Source organism: Salmo salar, unplaced genomic scaffold (genome assembly GCF_905237065.1).
Source record: "Salmo salar unplaced genomic scaffold, Ssal_v3.1, whole genome shotgun sequence".
In the NCBI taxonomy this organism is placed as follows: Eukaryota; Metazoa; Chordata; class Actinopteri; order Salmoniformes; family Salmonidae; genus Salmo; species Salmo salar.
Window position 1 is genome coordinate 375001 of NW_025550918.1, and position 17849 is coordinate 392849.

Below are 17849 nucleotides of genomic sequence, written 5' to 3' on the forward strand. Positions count from 1 at the left end.
AGGTAGGAGGGGGTCTGTCTGTCTAGTGGTCTACCAGATCTGTATGGAGGTAGGAGGGGGTGTCTGTCTGTCTAGTGGTCTACCAGATCTGTATGGAGGTAGGAGGGGGTCTGTCTGTCTAGTGGTCTACCAGATCTGTATGGAGGTAGGAGGGGGGGTCTGTCTGTCTGTCTAGTGGTCTACCAGATCTGTATGGAGGTAGGAGGGGGGTCTGTCTGTCTAGTGGTCTACCAGATCTGTATGGAGGTAGGAGGGGGTCTGTCTGTCTGTCTAGTGGTCTACCAGATCTGTATGGAGGTAGGAGGGGGTCTGTCTGTCTAGTGGTCTACCAGATCTGTATGGAGGTAGGAGGGGGGTCTGTCTGTCTAGTGGTCTACCAGATCTGTATGGAGGTAGGAGGGGGTCTGTCTGTCTAGTGGTCTACCAGATCTGTATGGAGGTAGGAGGGGGTCTGTCTGTCTGTCTAGTGGTCTACCAGATCTGTATGGAGGTAGGAGGGGGTCTGTCTGTCTAGTGGTCTACCAGATCTGTATGGAGGTAGGAGGGGGTCTGTCTGTCTGTCTAGTGGTCTACCAGATCTGTATGGAGGTAGGAGGGGGTCTGTCTGTCTGTCTAGTGGTCTACCAGATCTGTATGGAGGTAGGAGGGGGGTGTCTGTCTGTCTAGTGGTCTACCAGATCTGTATGGAGGTAGGAGGGGGGTCTGTCTGTCTAGTGGTCTACCAGATCTGTATGGAGGTAGGAGGGGGGTCTGTCTGTCTAGTGGTCTACCAGATCTGTATGGAGGTAGGAGGGGGTTGTCTGTCTGTCTAGTGGTCTACCAGATCTGTATGGAGGTAGGAGGGGGGTCTGTCTGTCTAGTGGTCTACCAGATCTGTATGGAGGTAGGAGGGGGTCTGTCTGTCTAGTGGTCTACCAGATCTGTATGGAGGTAGGAGGGGGTCTGTCTGTCTGTCTAGTGGTCTACCAGATCTGTATGGAGGTAGGAGGGGGTGTCTGTCTGTCTAGTGGTCTACCAGATCTGTATGGAGGTAGGAGGGGGGTCTGTCTGTCTAGTGGTCTACCAGATCTGTATGGAGGTAGGAGGGGGTCTGTCTGTCTGTCTAGTGGTCTACCAGATCTGTATGGAGGTAGGAGGGGGGTCTGTCTGTCTAGTGGTCTACCAGATCTGTATGGAGGTAGGAGGGGGGTCTGTCTGTCTAGTGGTCTACCAGATCTGTATGGAGGTAGGAGGGGGTCTGTCTGTCTGTCTAGTGGTCTACCAGATCTGTATGGAGGTAGGAGGGGGGTCTGTCTGTCTAGTGGTCTACCAGATCTGTATGGAGGTAGGAGGGGGTCTGTCTGTCTAGTGGTCTACCAGATCTGTATGGAGGTAGGAGGGGGGTCTGTCTGTCTAGTGGTCTACCAGATCTGTATGGAGGTAGGAGGGGGTCTGTCTGTCTAGTGGTCTACCAGATCTGTATGGAGGTAGGAGGGGGGTCTGTCTGTCTAGTGGTCTACCAGATCTGTATGGAGGTAGGAGGGGGTCTGTCTGTCTAGTGGTCTACCAGATCTGTATGGAGGTAGGAGGGGGGGTCTGTCTGTCTAGTGGTCTACCAGATCTGTATGGAGGTAGGAGGGGGTGTCTGTCTGTCTAGTGGTCTACCAGATCTGTATGGAGGTAGGAGGGGGGTCTGTCTGTCTAGTGGTCTACCAGATCTGTATGGAGGTAGGAGGGGGTCTGTCTGTCTGTCTAGTGGTCTACCAGATCTGTATGGAGGTAGGAGGGGGTCTGTCTGTCTAGTGGTCTACCAGATCTGTATGGAGGTAGGAGGGGGTCTGTCTGTCTAGTGGTCTACCAGATCTGTATGGAGGTAGGAGGGGGCTGTCTGTCTGTCTAGTGGTCTACCAGATCTGTATGGAGGTAGGAGGGGGTCTGTCTGTCTAGTGGTCTACCAGATCTGTATGGAGGTAGGAGGGGGGTCTGTCTGTCTTAGTGGTCTACCAGATCTGTATGGAGGTAGGAGGGGGTCTGTCTGTCTAGTGGTCTACCAGATCTGTATGGAGGTAGGAGGGGGTGTCTGTCTGTCTAGTGGTCTACCAGATCTGTATGGAGGTAGGAGGGGGGGTCTGTCTGTCTAGTGGTCTACCAGATCTGTATGGAGGTAGGAGGGGGTCGTCTGTCTGTCTAGTGGTCTACCAGATCTGTATGGAGGTAGGAGGGGGGTCTGTCTGTCTAGTGGTCTACCAGATCTGTATGGAGGTAGGAGGGGGTCTGTCTGTCTAGTGGTCTACCAGATCTGTATGGAGGTAGGAGGGGGTCTGTCTGTCTAGTGGTCTACCAGATCTGTATGGAGGTAGGAGGGGGTCTGTCTGTCTAGTGGTCTACCAGATCTGTATGGAGGTAGGAGGGGGGTCTGTCTGTCTAGTGGTCTACCAGATCTGTATGGAGGTAGGAGGGGGGTCTGTCTGTCTGTCTAGTGGTCTACCAGATCTGTATGGAGGTAGGAGGGGGTCTGTCTGTCTAGTGGTCTACCAGATCTGTATGGAGGTAGGAGGGGGGTCTGTCTGTCTAGTGGTCTACCAGATCTGTATGGAGGTAGGGGGGGGTCTGTCTGTCTAGTGGTCTACCAGATCTGTATGGAGGTAGGAGGGGGGTCTGTCTGTCTAGTGGTCTACCAGATCTGTATGGAGGTAGGAGGGGGTCTGTCTGTCTAGTGGTCTACCAGATCTGTATGGAGGTAGGAGGGGGGTGTCTGTCTGTCTAGTGGTCTACCAGATCTGTATGGAGGTAGGAGGGGGTCTGTCTGTCTGTCTAGTGGTCTACCAGATCTGTATGGAGGTAGGAGGGGGTCTGTCTGTCTAGTGGTCTACCAGATCTGTATGGAGGTAGGAGGGGGGTCTGTCTGTCTAGTGGTCTACCAGATCTGTATGGAGGTAGGAGGGGGGTCTGTCTGTCTAGTGGTCTACCAGATCTGTATGGAGGTAGGAGGGGGTCTGTCTGTCTAGTGGTCTACCAGATCTGTATGGAGGTAGGAGGGGGTCTGTCTGTCTGTCTAGTGGTCTACCAGATCTGTATGGAGGTAGGAGGGGGTCTGTCTGTCTAGTGGTCTACCAGATCTGTATGGAGGTAGGAGGGGGTTGTCTGTCTGTCTAGTGGTCTACCAGATCTGTATGGAGGTAGGAGGGGGTCTGTCTGTCTGTCTAGTGGTCTACCAGATCTGTATGGAGGTAGGAGGGGGTCTGTCTGTCTAGTGGTCTACCAGATCTGTATGGAGGTAGGAGGGGGTCTGTCTGTCTAGTGGTCTACCAGATCTGTATGGAGGTAGGAGGGGGTCTGTCTGTCTGTCTAGTGGTCTACCAGATCTGTATGGAGGTAGGAGGGGGTCGTCTGTCTGTCTAGTGGTCTACCAGATCTGTATGGAGGTAGGAGGGGGGTCTGTCTGTCTAGTGGTCTACCAGATCTGTATGGAGGTAGGAGGGGGGTCTGTCTGTCTGTCTAGTGGTCTACCAGATCTGTATGGAGGTAGGAGGGGGGTCTGTCTGTCTAGTGGTCTACCAGATCTGTATGGAGGTAGGAGGGGGGTCTGTCTGTCTAGTGGTCTACCAGATCTGTATGGAGGTAGGAGGGGGGTCTGTCTGTCTAGTGGTCTACCAGATCTGTATGGAGGTAGGAGGGGGGTCTGTCTGTCTAGTGGTCTACCAGATCTGTATGGAGGTAGGAGGGGGGTCTGTCTGTCTAGTGGTCTACCAGATCTGTATGGAGGTAGGAGGGGGGTCTGTCTGTCTAGTGGTCTACCAGATCTGTATGGAGGTAGGAGGGGGTCTGTCTGTCTGTCTAGTGGTCTACCAGATCTGTATGGAGGTAGGAGGGGGGTCTGTCTGTCTAGTGGTCTACCAGATCTGTATGGAGGTAGGAGGGGGGTCTGTCTGTCTGTCTAGTGGTCTACCAGATCTGTATGGAGGTAGGAGGGGGTCTGTCTGTCTAGTGGTCTACCAGATCTGTATGGAGGTAGGAGGGGGGTCTGTCTGTCTGTCTAGTGGTCTACCAGATCTGTATGGAGGTAGGAGGGGGGTCTGTCTGTCTAGTGGTCTACCAGATCTGTATGGAGGTAGGAGGGGGTCTGTCTGTGCTAGTGGTCTACCAGATCTGTATGGAGGTAGGAGGGGGGGTCTGTCTGTCTAGTGGTCTACCAGATCTGTATGGAGGTAGGAGGGGGTCTGTCTGTCTAGTGGTCTACCAGATCTGTATGGAGGTAGGAGGGGGTCTGTCTGTCTGTCTAGTGGTCTACCAGATCTGTATGGAGGTAGGAGGGGGTCTGTCTGTCTGTCTAGTGGTCTACCAGATCTGTATGGAGGTAGGAGGGGGCTGTCTGTCTGTCTAGTGGTCTACCAGATCTGTATGGAGGTAGGAGGGGGGTCTGTCTGTCTAGTGGTCTACCAGATCTGTATGGAGGTAGGAGGGGGTCTGTCTGTCTGTCTAGTGGTCTACCAGATCTGTATGGAGGTAGGAGGGGGGTCTGTCTGTCTAGTGGTCTACCAGATCTGTATGGAGGTAGGAGGGGGGTCTGTCTGTCTAGTGGTCTACCAGATCTGTATGGAGGTAGGAGGGGGTCTGTCTGTCTAGTGGTCTACCAGATCTGTATGGAGGTAGGAGGGGGGTCTGTCTGTCTAGTGGTCTACCAGATCTGTATGGAGGTAGGAGGGGGTCTGTCTGTCTAGTGGTCTACCAGATCTGTATGGAGGTAGGAGGGGGGTCTGTCTGTCTAGTGGTCTACCAGATCTGTATGGAGGTAGGAGGGGGGTCTGTCTGTCTGTCAGTGGTCTACCAGATCTGTATGGAGGTAGGAGGGGGGTCTGTCTGTCTAGTGGTCTACCAGATCTGTATGGAGGTAGGAGGGGGGTCTGTCTGTCTAGTGGTCTACCAGATCTGTATGGAGGTAGGAGGGGGTCTGTCTGTCTAGTGGTCTACCAGATCTGTATGGAGGTAGGAGGGGGTCTGTCTGTCTAGTGGTCTACCAGATCTGTATGGAGGTAGGAGGGGGGTCTGTCTGTCTGTCTAGTGGTCTACCAGATCTGTATGGAGGTAGGAGGGGGGTCTGTCTGTCTAGTGGTCTACCAGATCTGTATGGAGGTAGGAGGGGGGTCTGTCTGTCTGTCTAGTGGTCTACCAGATCTGTATGGAGGTAGGAGGGGGGTCTGTCTGTCTAGTGGTCTACCAGATCTGTATGGAGGTAGGAGGGGGTCTGTCTGTCTAGTGGTCTACCAGATCTGTATGGAGGTAGGAGGGGGGTCTGTCTGTCTAGTGGTCTACCAGATCTGTATGGAGGTAGGAGGGGGGGTCTGTCTGTTCTAGTGGTCTACCAGATCTGTATGGAGGTAGGAGGGGGTCTGTCTGTCTAGTGGTCTACCAGATCTGTATGGAGGTAGGAGGGGGTCTGTCTGTCTGTAGTGGTCTACCAGATCTGTATGGAGGTAGGAGGGGGGTCTGTCTGTCTGTCTAGTGGTCTACCAGATCTGTATGGAGGTAGGAGGGGGGTCTGTCTGTCTAGTGGTCTACCAGATCTGTATGGAGGTAGGAGGGGGTCTGTCTGTCTAGTGGTCTACCAGATCTGTATGGAGGTAGGAGGGGGCTGTCTGTCTGTCTAGTGGTCTACCAGATCTGTATGGAGGTAGGAGGGGGGTCTGTCTGTCTAGTGGTCTACCAGATCTGTATGGAGGTAGGAGGGGGTCTGTCTGTCTAGTGGTCTACCAGATCTGTATGGAGGTAGGAGGGGGGTCTGTCTGTCTTAGTGGTCTACCAGATCTGTATGGAGGTAGGAGGGGGGTCTGTCTGTCTAGTGGTCTACCAGATCTGTATGGAGGTAGGAGGGGGTCTGTCTGTCTGTCTAGTGGTCTACCAGATCTGTATGGAGGTAGGAGGGGGTCTGTCTGTCTGTCTAGTGGTCTACCAGATCTGTATGGAGGTAGGAGGGGGGGTCTGTCTGTCTAGTGGTCTACCAGATCTGTATGGAGGTAGGAGGGGGGTCTGTCTGTCTAGTGGTCTACCAGATCTGTATGGAGGTAGGAGGGGGTCTGTCTGTCTAGTGGTCTACCAGATCTGTATGGAGGTAGGAGGGGGGTCTGTCTGTCTAGTGGTCTACCAGATCTGTATGGAGGTAGGAGGGGGTCTGTCTGTCTGTCTAGTGGTCTACCAGATCTGTATGGAGGTAGGAGGGGGGTCTGTCTGTCTAGTGGTCTACCAGATCTGTATGGAGGTAGGAGGGGGGTCTGTCTGTCTAGTGGTCTACCAGATCTGTATGGAGGTAGGAGGGGGGTCTGTCTGTCTGTCTAGTGGTCTACCAGATCTGTATGGAGGTAGGAGGGGGGTCTGTCTGTCTAGTGGTCTACCAGATCTGTATGGAGGTAGGAGGGGGTCTGTCTGTCTAGTGGTCTACCAGATCTGTATGGAGGTAGGAGGGGTCTGTCTGTCTGTCTAGTGGTCTACCAGATCTGTATGGAGGTAGGAGGGGGGTCTGTCTGTCTAGTGGTCTACCAGATCTGTATGGAGGTAGGAGGGGGGTCTGTCTGTCTAGTGGTCTACCAGATCTGTATGGAGGTAGGAGGGGGGTCTGTCTGTCTAGTGGTCTACCAGATCTGTATGGAGGTAGGAGGGGGTCTGTCTGTCTGTCTAGTGGTCTACCAGATCTGTATGGAGGTAGGAGGGGGGTCTGTCTGTCTAGTGGTCTACCAGATCTGTATGGAGGTAGGAGGGGGTCTGTCTGTCTGTCTAGTGGTCTACCAGATCTGTATGGAGGTAGGAGGGGGTCTGTGTCTGTCTAGTGGTCTACCAGATCTGTATGGAGGTAGGAGGGGGGTCTGTCTGTCTAGTGGTCTACCAGATCTGTATGGAGGTAGGAGGGGGGTCTGTCTGTCTAGTGGTCTACCAGATCTGTATGGAGGTAGGAGGGGGTCTGTCTGTCTGTCTAGTGGTCTACCAGATCTGTATGGAGGTAGGAGGGGGTCTGTCTGTCTAGTGGTCTACCAGATCTGTATGGAGGTAGGAGGGGGTCTGTCTGTCTGTCTAGTGGTCTACCAGATCTGTATGGAGGTAGGAGGGGGTCTGTCTGTCTAGTGGTCTACCAGATCTGTATGGAGGTAGGAGGGGGTCTGTCTGTCTAGTGGTCTACCAGATCTGTATGGAGGTAGGAGGGGGTCTGTCTGTCTAGTGGTCTACCAGATCTGTATGGAGGTAGGAGGGGGGTCTGTCTGTCTAGTGGTCTACCAGATCTGTATGGAGGTAGGAGGGGGTCTGTCTGTCTGTCTAGTGGTCTACCAGATCTGTATGGAGGTAGGAGGGGGTCTGTCTGTCTAGTGGTCTACCAGATCTGTATGGAGGTAGGAGGGGGTCTGTCTGTCTGTCTAGTGGTCTACCAGATCTGTATGGAGGTAGGAGGGGGGTCTGTCTGTCTAGTGGTCTACCAGATCTGTATGGAGGTAGGAGGGGGGTCTGTCTGTCTAGTGGTCTACCAGATCTGTATGGAGGTAGGAGGGGGTCTGTCTGTCTGTCTAGTGGTCTACCAGATCTGTATGGAGGTAGGAGGGGGGTCTGTCTGTCTAGTGGTCTACCAGATCTGTATGGAGGTAGGAGGGGCGTCTGTCTGTCTAGTGGTCTACCAGATCTGTATGGAGGTAGGAGGGGGGTCTGTCTGTCTGTCTAGTGGTCTACCAGATCTGTATGGAGGTAGGAGGGGGTCTGTCTGTCTGTCTAGTGGTCTACCAGATCTGTATGGAGGTAGGAGGGGGTCTGTCTGTCTAGTGGTCTACCAGATCTGTATGGAGGTAGGAGGGGGTCTGTCTGTCTGTCTAGTGGTCTACCAGATCTGTATGGAGGTAGGAGGGGGGTGTCTGTCTGTCTAGTGGTCTACCAGATCTGTATGGAGGTAGGAGGGGGTCTGTCTGTCTGTAGTGGTCTACCAGATCTGTATGGAGGTAGGAGGGGGGTGTCTGTCTGTCTAGTGGTCTACCAGATCTGTATGGAGGTAGGAGGGGGGGTCTGTCTGTCGTAGTGGTCTACCAGATCTGTATGGAGGTAGGAGGGGGGTCTGTCTGTCTGTAGTGGTCTACCAGATCTGTATGGAGGTAGGAGGGGGTCTGTCTGTCTAGTGGTCTACCAGATCTGTATGGAGGTAGGAGGGGGTCTGTCTGTCTGTCTAGTGGTCTACCAGATCTGTATGGAGGTAGGAGGGGGTCGTCTGTCTGTCTAGTGGTCTACCAGATCTGTATGGAGGTAGGAGGGGCTGTCTGTCTGTCTAGTGGTCTACCAGATCTGTATGGAGGTAGGAGGGGGTCTGTCTGTCTAGTGGTCTACCAGATCTGTATGGAGGTAGGAGGGGGTCTGTCTGTCTAGTGGTCTACCAGATCTGTATGGAGGTAGGAGGGGGCTGTCTGTCTGTCTAGTGGTCTACCAGATCTGTATGGAGGTAGGAGGGGGTCTGTCTGTCTAGTGGTCTACCAGATCTGTATGGAGGTAGGAGGGGGTCTGTCTGTCTAGTGGTCTACCAGATCTGTATGGAGGTAGGAGGGGGGTCTGTCTGTCTAGTGGTCTACCAGATCTGTATGGAGGTAGGAGGGGGTCTGTCTGTCTGTCTAGTGGTCTACCAGATCTGTATGGAGGTAGGAGGGGTGTCTGTCTGTCTAGTGGTCTACCAGATCTGTATGGAGGTAGGAGGGGGGTCTGTCTGTCTAGTGGTCTACCAGATCTGTATGGAGGTAGGAGGGGGTCTGTCTGTCTAGTGGTCTACCAGATCTGTATGGAGGTAGGAGGGGGGTCTGTCTGTCTAGTGGTCTACCAGATCTGTATGGAGGTAGGAGGGGGGTCTGTCTGTCTAGTGGTCTACCAGATCTGTATGGAGGTAGGAGGGGGGTCTGTCTGTCTAGTGGTCTACCAGATCTGTATGGAGGTAGGAGGGGGGTCTGTCTGTCTGTCTAGTGGTCTACCAGATCTGTATGGAGGTAGGAGGGGGTCTGTCTGTCTAGTGGTCTACCAGATCTGTATGGAGGTAGGAGGGGGGTCTGTCTGTCTCTAGTGGTCTACCAGATCTGTATGGAGGTAGGAGGGGGTCTGTCTGTCTGTCTAGTGGTCTACCAGATCTGTATGGAGGTAGGAGGGGGTCTGTCTGTCTGTCTAGTGGTCTACCAGATCTGTATGGAGGTAGGAGGGGGGTCTGTCTGTCTAGTGGTCTACCAGATCTGTATGGAGGTAGGAGGGGGGTCTGTCTGTCTGTCTAGTGGTCTACCAGATCTGTATGGAGGTAGGAGGGGGTCTGTCTGTCTGTCTAGTGGTCTACCAGATCTGTATGGAGGTAGGAGGGGGGTCTGTCTGTCTAGTGGTCTACCAGATCTGTATGGAGGTAGGAGGGGGTCTGTCTGTCTGTCTAGTGGTCTACCAGATCTGTATGGAGGTAGGAGGGGGGTCTGTCTGTCGTAGTGGTCTACCAGATCTGTATGGAGGTAGGAGGGGGTGTCTGTCTGTCTAGTGGTCTACCAGATCTGTATGGAGGTAGGAGGGGGTCTGTCTGTCTAGTGGTCTACCAGATCTGTATGGAGGTAGGAGGGGGTCTGTCTGTCTAGTGGTCTACCAGATCTGTATGGAGGTAGGAGGGGGGGTCTGTCTGTCTCTAGTGGTCTACCAGATCTGTATGGAGGTAGGAGGGGGGTCTGTCTGTCTAGTGGTCTACCAGATCTGTATGGAGGTAGGAGGGGGTGTCTGTCTGTCTAGTGGTCTACCAGATCTGTATGGAGGTAGGAGGGGGTCTGTCTGTCTGTCTAGTGGTCTACCAGATCTGTATGGAGGTAGGAGGGGGGTCTGTCTGTCTAGTGGTCTACCAGATCTGTATGGAGGTAGGAGGGGGGTCTGTCTGTCTGTCTAGTGGTCTACCAGATCTGTATGGAGGTAGGAGGGGGTCTGTCTGTCTAGTGGTCTACCAGATCTGTATGGAGGTAGGAGGGGGTCTGTCTGTCTGTCTAGTGGTCTACCAGATCTGTATGGAGGTAGGAGGGGGTCTGTCTGTCTAGTGGTCTACCAGATCTGTATGGAGGTAGGAGGGGGTCTGTCTGTCTGTCTAGTGGTCTACCAGATCTGTATGGAGGTAGGAGGGGGTCTGTCTGTCTAGTGGTCTACCAGATCTGTATGGAGGTAGGAGGGGGGGTCTGTCTGTCTGCAGTGGTCTACCAGATCTGTATGGAGGTAGGAGGGGGTCTGTCTGTCTGTCTAGTGGTCTACCAGATCTGTATGGAGGTAGGAGGGGGTCTGTCTGTCTAGTGGTCTACCAGATCTGTATGGAGGTAGGAGGGGGGTCTGTCTGTCTAGTGGTCTACCAGATCTGTATGGAGGTAGGAGGGGGGTCTGTCTGTCTGTCTAGTGGTCTACCAGATCTGTATGGAGGTAGGAGGGGGGTCTGTCTGTCTAGTGGTCTACCAGATCTGTATGGAGGTAGGAGGGGGTCTGTCTGTCTGTCTAGTGGTCTACCAGATCTGTATGGAGGTAGGAGGGGGTCTGTCTGTCTGTCTAGTGGTCTACCAGATCTGTATGGAGGTAGGAGGGGGGTCTGTCTGTCTAGTGGTCTACCAGATCTGTATGGAGGTAGGAGGGGGTCTGTCTGTCTGTCTAGTGGTCTACCAGATCTGTATGGAGGTAGGAGGGGGTCTGTCTGTCTAGTGGTCTACCAGATCTGTATGGAGGTAGGAGGGGTGTCTGTCTGTCTAGTGGTCTACCAGATCTGTATGGAGGTAGGAGGGGGGTCTGTCTGTCTAGTGGTCTACCAGATCTGTATGGAGGTAGGAGGGGGGTCTGTCTGTCTAGTGGTCTACCAGATCTGTATGGAGGTAGGAGGGGGGTCTGTCTGTCTAGTGGTCTACCAGATCTGTATGGAGGTAGGAGGGGGTCTGTCTGTCTAGTGGTCTACCAGATCTGTATGGAGGTAGGAGGGGGGTCTGTCTGTCTAGTGGTCTACCAGATCTGTATGGAGGTAGGAGGGGGTCTGTCTGTCTAGTGGTCTACCAGATCTGTATGGAGGTAGGAGGGGGTCTGTCTGTCTAGTGGTCTACCAGATCTGTATGGAGGTAGGAGGGGGTTGTCTGTCTGTCTAGTGGTCTACCAGATCTGTATGGAGGTAGGAGGGGGTCTGTCTGTCTGTCTAGTGGTCTACCAGATCTGTATGGAGGTAGGAGGGGGGTCTGTCTGTCTAGTGGTCTACCAGATCTGTATGGAGGTAGGAGGGGGTCTGTCTGTCTGTCTAGTGGTCTACCAGATCTGTATGGAGGTAGGAGGGGGGTCTGTCTGTCTAGTGGTCTACCAGATCTGTATGGAGGTAGGAGGGGGTCTGTCTGTCTGTCTAGTGGTCTACCAGATCTGTATGGAGGTAGGAGGGGGGTCTGTCTGTCTGTCTAGTGGTCTACCAGATCTGTATGGAGGTAGGAGGGGGGTCTGTCTGTCTAGTGGTCTACCAGATCTGTATGGAGGTAGGAGGGGGTTGTCTGTCTGTCTAGTGGTCTACCAGATCTGTATGGAGGTAGGAGGGGGGTCTGTCTGTCTAGTGGTCTACCAGATCTGTATGGAGGTAGGAGGGGGGTCTGTCTGTCTAGTGGTCTACCAGATCTGTATGGAGGTAGGAGGGGGTCTGTCTGTCTGGTCTGCGGTCTGTCAGTGGTCTACCAGATCTGTATGGAGGTAGGAGGGGGTCTGTCTGTCTAGTGGTCTACCAGATCTGTATGGAGGTAGGAGGGGGTCTGTCTGTCTAGTGGTCTACCAGATCTGTATGGAGGTAGGAGGGGGGGTCTGTCTGTCTAGTGGTCTACCAGATCTGTATGGAGGTAGGAGGGGGTCTGTCTGTCTGTCTAGTGGTCTACCAGATCTGTATGGAGGTAGGAGGGGGGTCTGTCTGTCTAGTGGTCTACCAGATCTGTATGGAGGTAGGAGGGGGGTCTGTCTGTCTAGTGGTCTACCAGATCTGTATGGAGGTAGGAGGGGGTCTGTCTGTCTAGTGGTCTACCAGATCTGTATGGAGGTAGGAGGGGGGTCTGTCTGTCTAGTGGTCTACCAGATCTGTATGGAGGTAGGAGGGGGTCTGTCTGTCTGTCTAGTGGTCTACCAGATCTGTATGGAGGTAGGAGGGGGTCTGTCTGTCTAGTGGTCTACCAGATCTGTATGGAGGTAGGAGGGGGGTCTGTCTGTCTGTCTAGTGGTCTACCAGATCTGTATGGAGGTAGGAGGGGGGGTCTGTCTGTCTAGTGGTCTACCAGATCTGTATGGAGGTAGGAGGGGGGTCTGTCTGTCTAGTGGTCTACCAGATCTGTATGGAGGTAGGAGGGGGTCTGTCTGTCTAGTGGTCTACCAGATCTGTATGGAGGTAGGAGGGGGTCTGTCTGTCTAGTGGTCTACCAGATCTGTATGGAGGTAGGAGGGGGTCTGTCTGTCTAGTGGTCTACCAGATCTGTATGGAGGTAGGAGGGGGTCTGTCTGTCTAGTGGTCTACCAGATCTGTATGGAGGTAGGAGGGGGGTCTGTCTGTCTAGTGGTCTACCAGATCTGTATGGAGGTAGGAGGGGGGGTCTGTCTGTCTAGTGGTCTACCAGATCTGTATGGAGGTAGGAGGGGCGTCTGTCTGTCTAGTGGTCTACCAGATCTGTATGGAGGTAGGAGGGGGTCTGTCTGTCTAGTGGTCTACCAGATCTGTATGGAGGTAGGAGGGGGTCTGTCTGTCTGTCTAGTGGTCTACCAGATCTGTATGGAGGTAGGAGGGGGTCTGTCTGTCTAGTGGTCTACCAGATCTGTATGGAGGTAGGAGGGGGTCTGTCTGTCTAGTGGTCTACCAGATCTGTATGGAGGTAGGAGGGGGCTGTCTGTCTGTCTAGTGGTCTACCAGATCTGTATGGAGGTAGGAGGGGGGTCTGTCTGTCTAGTGGTCTACCAGATCTGTATGGAGGTAGGAGGGGGGTCTGTCTGTCTAGTGGTCTACCAGATCTGTATGGAGGTAGGAGGGGGTCTGTCTGTCTGTCTAGTGGTCTACCAGATCTGTATGGAGGTAGGAGGGGGTCTGTCTGTCTAGTGGTCTACCAGATCTGTATGGAGGTAGGAGGGGGGTCTGTCTGTCTAGTGGTCTACCAGATCTGTATGGAGGTAGGAGGGGGTCGTCTGTCTGTCTAGTGGTCTACCAGATCTGTATGGAGGTAGGAGGGGGGTCTGTCTGTCTAGTGGTCTACCAGATCTGTATGGAGGTAGGAGGGGGGGTCTGTCTGTCTAGTGGTCTACCAGATCTGTATGGAGGTAGGAGGGGGGTCTGTCTGTCTAGTGGTCTACCAGATCTGTATGGAGGTAGGAGGGGGTCTGTCTGTCTAGTGGTCTACCAGATCTGTATGGAGGTAGGAGGGGGGTCTGTCTGTCTAGTGGTCTACCAGATCTGTATGGAGGTAGGAGGGGGTCTGTCTGTCTGTCTAGTGGTCTACCAGATCTGTATGGAGGTAGGAGGGGGCGTCTGTCTGTCTAGTGGTCTACCAGATCTGTATGGAGGTAGGAGGGGGTCTGTCTGTCTAGTGGTCTACCAGATCTGTATGGAGGTAGGAGGGGGGTCTGTCTGTCTAGTGGTCTACCAGATCTGTATGGAGGTAGGAGGGGGGTCTGTCTGTCTAGTGGTCTACCAGATCTGTATGGAGGTAGGAGGGGGTCTGTCTGTCTAGTGGTCTACCAGATCTGTATGGAGGTAGGAGGGGGGGTCTGTCTGTCTAGTGGTCTACCAGATCTGTATGGAGGTAGGAGGGGGGTCTGTCTGTCTAGTGGTCTACCAGATCTGTATGGAGGTAGGAGGGGGTCTGTCTGTCTAGTGGTCTACCAGATCTGTATGGAGGTAGGAGGGGGGTCTGTCTGTCTAGTGGTCTACCAGATCTGTATGGAGGTAGGAGGGGTGTCTGTCTGTCTAGTGGTCTACCAGATCTGTATGGAGGTAGGAGGGGGGTCTGTCTGTCTAGTGGTCTACCAGATCTGTATGGAGGTAGGAGGGGGTCTGTCTGTCTAGTGGTCTACCAGATCTGTATGGAGGTAGGAGGGGGGTCTGTCTGTCTCAGTGGTCTACCAGATCTGTATGGAGGTAGGAGGGGGTCTGTCTGTCTGTCTAGTGGTCTACCAGATCTGTATGGAGGTAGGAGGGGGTCTGTCTGTCTGTCTAGTGGTCTACCAGATCTGTATGGAGGTAGGAGGGGGGTCTGTCTGTCTAGTGGTCTACCAGATCTGTATGGAGGTAGGAGGGGGGTCTGTCTGTCTCAGTGGTCTACCAGATCTGTATGGAGGTAGGAGGGGGGTCTGTCTGTCTAGTGGTCTACCAGATCTGTATGGAGGTAGGAGGGGGGTCTGTCTGTCTAGTGGTCTACCAGATCTGTATGGAGGTAGGAGGGGGTCTGTCTGTCTGTCTAGTGGTCTACCAGATCTGTATGGAGGTAGGAGGGGGGTCTGTCTGTCTAGTGGTCTACCAGATCTGTATGGAGGTAGGAGGGGGGTCTGTCTGTCTAGTGGTCTACCAGATCTGTATGGAGGTAGGAGGGGGGTCTGTCTGTCTGTCTAGTGGTCTACCAGATCTGTATGGAGGTAGGAGGGGGTCTGTCTGTCTGTCTAGTGGTCTACCAGATCTGTATGGAGGTAGGAGGGGGGTCTGTCTGTCTAGTGGTCTACCAGATCTGTATGGAGGTAGGAGGGGGTCTGTCTGTCTGTCTAGTGGTCTACCAGATCTGTATGGAGGTAGGAGGGGGCTGTCTGTCTGTCTAGTGGTCTACCAGATCTGTATGGAGGTAGGAGGGGGTCTGTCTGTCTAGTGGTCTACCAGATCTGTATGGAGGTAGGAGGGGGGTCTGTCTGTCTGTCTAGTGGTCTACCAGATCTGTATGGAGGTAGGAGGGGGTCTGTCTGTCTAGTGGTCTACCAGATCTGTATGGAGGTAGGAGGGGGTCTGTCTGTCTAGTGGTCTACCAGATCTGTATGGAGGTAGGAGGGGGGTCTGTCTGTCTGTCTAGTGGTCTGCCAGATCTGTATGGAGGTAGGAGGGGGTCTGTCTGTCTGTCTAGTGGTCTACCAGATCTGTATGGAGGTAGGAGGGGGTCTGTCTGTCTAGTGGTCTACCAGATCTGTATGGAGGTAGGAGGGGGGTCTGTCTGTCTGCTAGTGGTCTACCAGATCTGTATGGAGGTAGGAGGGGGTCTGTCTGTCTAGTGGTCTACCAGATCTGTATGGAGGTAGGAGGGGGTCTGTCTGTCTAGTGGTCTACCAGATCTGTATGGAGGTAGGAGGGGGTCTGTCTGTCTAGTGGTCTACCAGATCTGTATGGAGGTAGGAGGGGGGTCTGTCTGTCTAGTGGTCTACCAGATCTGTATGGAGGTAGGAGGGGGGTCTGTCTGTCTAGTGGTCTACCAGATCTGTATGGAGGTAGGAGGGGGTGTCTGTCTGTCTAGTGGTCTACCAGATCTGTATGGAGGTAGGAGGGGGTCTGTCTGTCTGTCTAGTGGTCTACCAGATCTGTATGGAGGTAGGAGGGGGGTCTGTCTGTCTAGTGGTCTACCAGATCTGTATGGAGGTAGGAGGGGGTCTGTCTGTCTAGTGGTCTACCAGATCTGTATGGAGGTAGGAGGGGGTCTGTCTGTCTAGTGGTCTACCAGATCTGTATGGAGGTAGGAGGGGGGTCTGTCTGTCGTAGTGGTCTACCAGATCTGTATGGAGGTAGGAGGGGGTCTGTCTGTCTAGTGGTCTACGCAGATCTGTATGGAGGTAGGGGGGGTTGTCTGTCTGTCTAGTGGTCTACCAGATCTGTATGGAGGTAGGAGGGGGCCTGTCTGTCTGTCTAGTGGTCTACCAGATCTGTATGGAGGTAGGAGGGGGCTGTCTGTCTGTCTAGTGGTCTACCAGATCTGTATGGAGGTAGGAGGGGGGTCTGTCTGTCTAGTGGTCTACCAGATCTGTATGGAGGTAGGAGGGGGTCTGTCTGTCTGTCTAGTGGTCTACCAGATCTGTATGGAGGTAGGAGGGGGGTCTGTCTGTCTAGTGGTCTACCAGATCTGTATGGAGGTAGGAGGGGGTCTGTCTGTTGTCTAGTGGTCTACCAGATCTGTATGGAGGTAGGAGGGGGGTCTGTCTGTCTGTCTAGTGGTCTACCAGATCTGTATGGAGGTAGGAGGGGGGTCTGTCTGTCTAGTGGTCTACCAGATCTGTATGGAGGTAGGAGGGGGTCTGTCTGTCTGTCTAGTGGTCTACCAGATCTGTATGGAGGTAGGAGGGGGGTCTGTCTGTCTGTCTAGTGGTCTACCAGATCTGTATGGAGGTAGGAGGGGGTCTGTCTGTCTAGTGGTCTACCAGATCTGTATGGAGGTAGGAGGGGGGTCTGTCTGTCTGTCTAGTGGTCTACCAGATCTGTATGGAGGTAGGAGGGGGTCTGTCTGTCTGTCTAGTGGTCTACCAGATCTGTATGGAGGTAGGAGGGGGGGTCTGTCTGTCTAGTGGTCTACCAGATCTGTATGGAGGTAGGAGGGGGTCTGTCTGTCTGTCTAGTGGTCTACCAGATCTGTATGGAGGTAGGAGGGGGTCTGTCTGTCTAGTGGTCTACCAGATCTGTATGGAGGTAGGAGGGGGTCTGTCTGTCTGTCTAGTGGTCTACCAGATCTGTATGGAGGTAGGAGGGGGGTCTGTCTGTCTGTCTAGTGGTCTACCAGATCTGTATGGAGGTAGGAGGGGGTGTCTGTCTGTCTAGTGGTCTACCAGATCTGTATGGAGGTAGGAGGGGGTCTGTCTGTCTGTCTAGTGGTCTACCAGATCTGTATGGAGGTAGGAGGGGGGTCTGTCTGTCTAGTGGTCTACCAGATCTGTATGGAGGTAGGAGGGGGTCTGTCTGTCTAGTGGTCTACCAGATCTGTATGGAGGTAGGAGGGGGTCTGTCTGTCTGTCTAGTGGTCTACCAGATCTGTATGGAGGTAGGAGGGGGTCTGTCTGTCTGTCTAGTGGTCTACCAGATCTGTATGGAGGTAGGAGGGGGTCTGTCTGTCTAGTGGTCTACCAGATCTGTATGGAGGTAGGAGGGGGGTCTGTCTGTCTAGTGGTCTACCAGATCTGTATGGAGGTAGGAGGGGGGTCTGTCTGTCGTTAGTGGTCTACCAGATCTGTATGGAGGTAGGAGGGGGTCTGTCTGTCTAGTGGTCTACCAGATCTGTATGGAGGTAGGAGGGGGGGTCTGTCTGTCTAGTGGTCTACCAGATCTGTATGGAGGTAGGAGGGGGTCTGTCTGTCTAGTGGTCTACCAGATCTGTATGGAGGTAGGAGGGGGTCTGTCTGTCTTAGTGGTCTACCAGATCTGTATGGAGGTAGGAGGGGGTCTGTCTGTCTGTCTAGTGGTCTACCAGATCTGTATGGAGGTAGGAGGGGGTCTGTCTGTCTGTCTAGTGGTCTACCAGATCTGTATGGAGGTAGGAGGGGGTCTGTCTGTCTAGTGGTCTACCAGATCTGTATGGAGGTAGGAGGGGGTCTGTCTGTCTGTCTAGTGGTCTACCAGATCTGTATGGAGGTAGGAGGGGGGTCTGTCTGTCTAGTGGTCTACCAGATCTGTATGGAGGTAGGAGGGGGTCTGTCTGTCTGTCTAGTGGTCTACCAGATCTGTATGGAGGTAGGAGGGGGTCTGTCTGTCTAGTGGTCTACCAGATCTGTATGGAGGTAGGAGGGGGGTCTGTCTGTCTGTCTAGTGGTCTACCAGATCTGTATGGAGGTAGGAGGGGGTCTGTCTGTCTGTCTAGTGGTCTACCAGATCTGTATGGAGGTAGGAGGGGGTCTGTCTGTCTAGTGGTCTACCAGATCTGTATGGAGGTAGG

At 53.6% G+C, this 17849-nt stretch overlaps 1 protein-coding gene across 1 annotated transcript in view; it reads left to right on the forward strand.

Moving 5' to 3' along the window:
* LOC106594146 (DNA topoisomerase 3-alpha-like) overlaps nt 1–17849 on the forward strand; it is a 65742-nt gene that overhangs the window by 12542 nt on the left and 35351 nt on the right.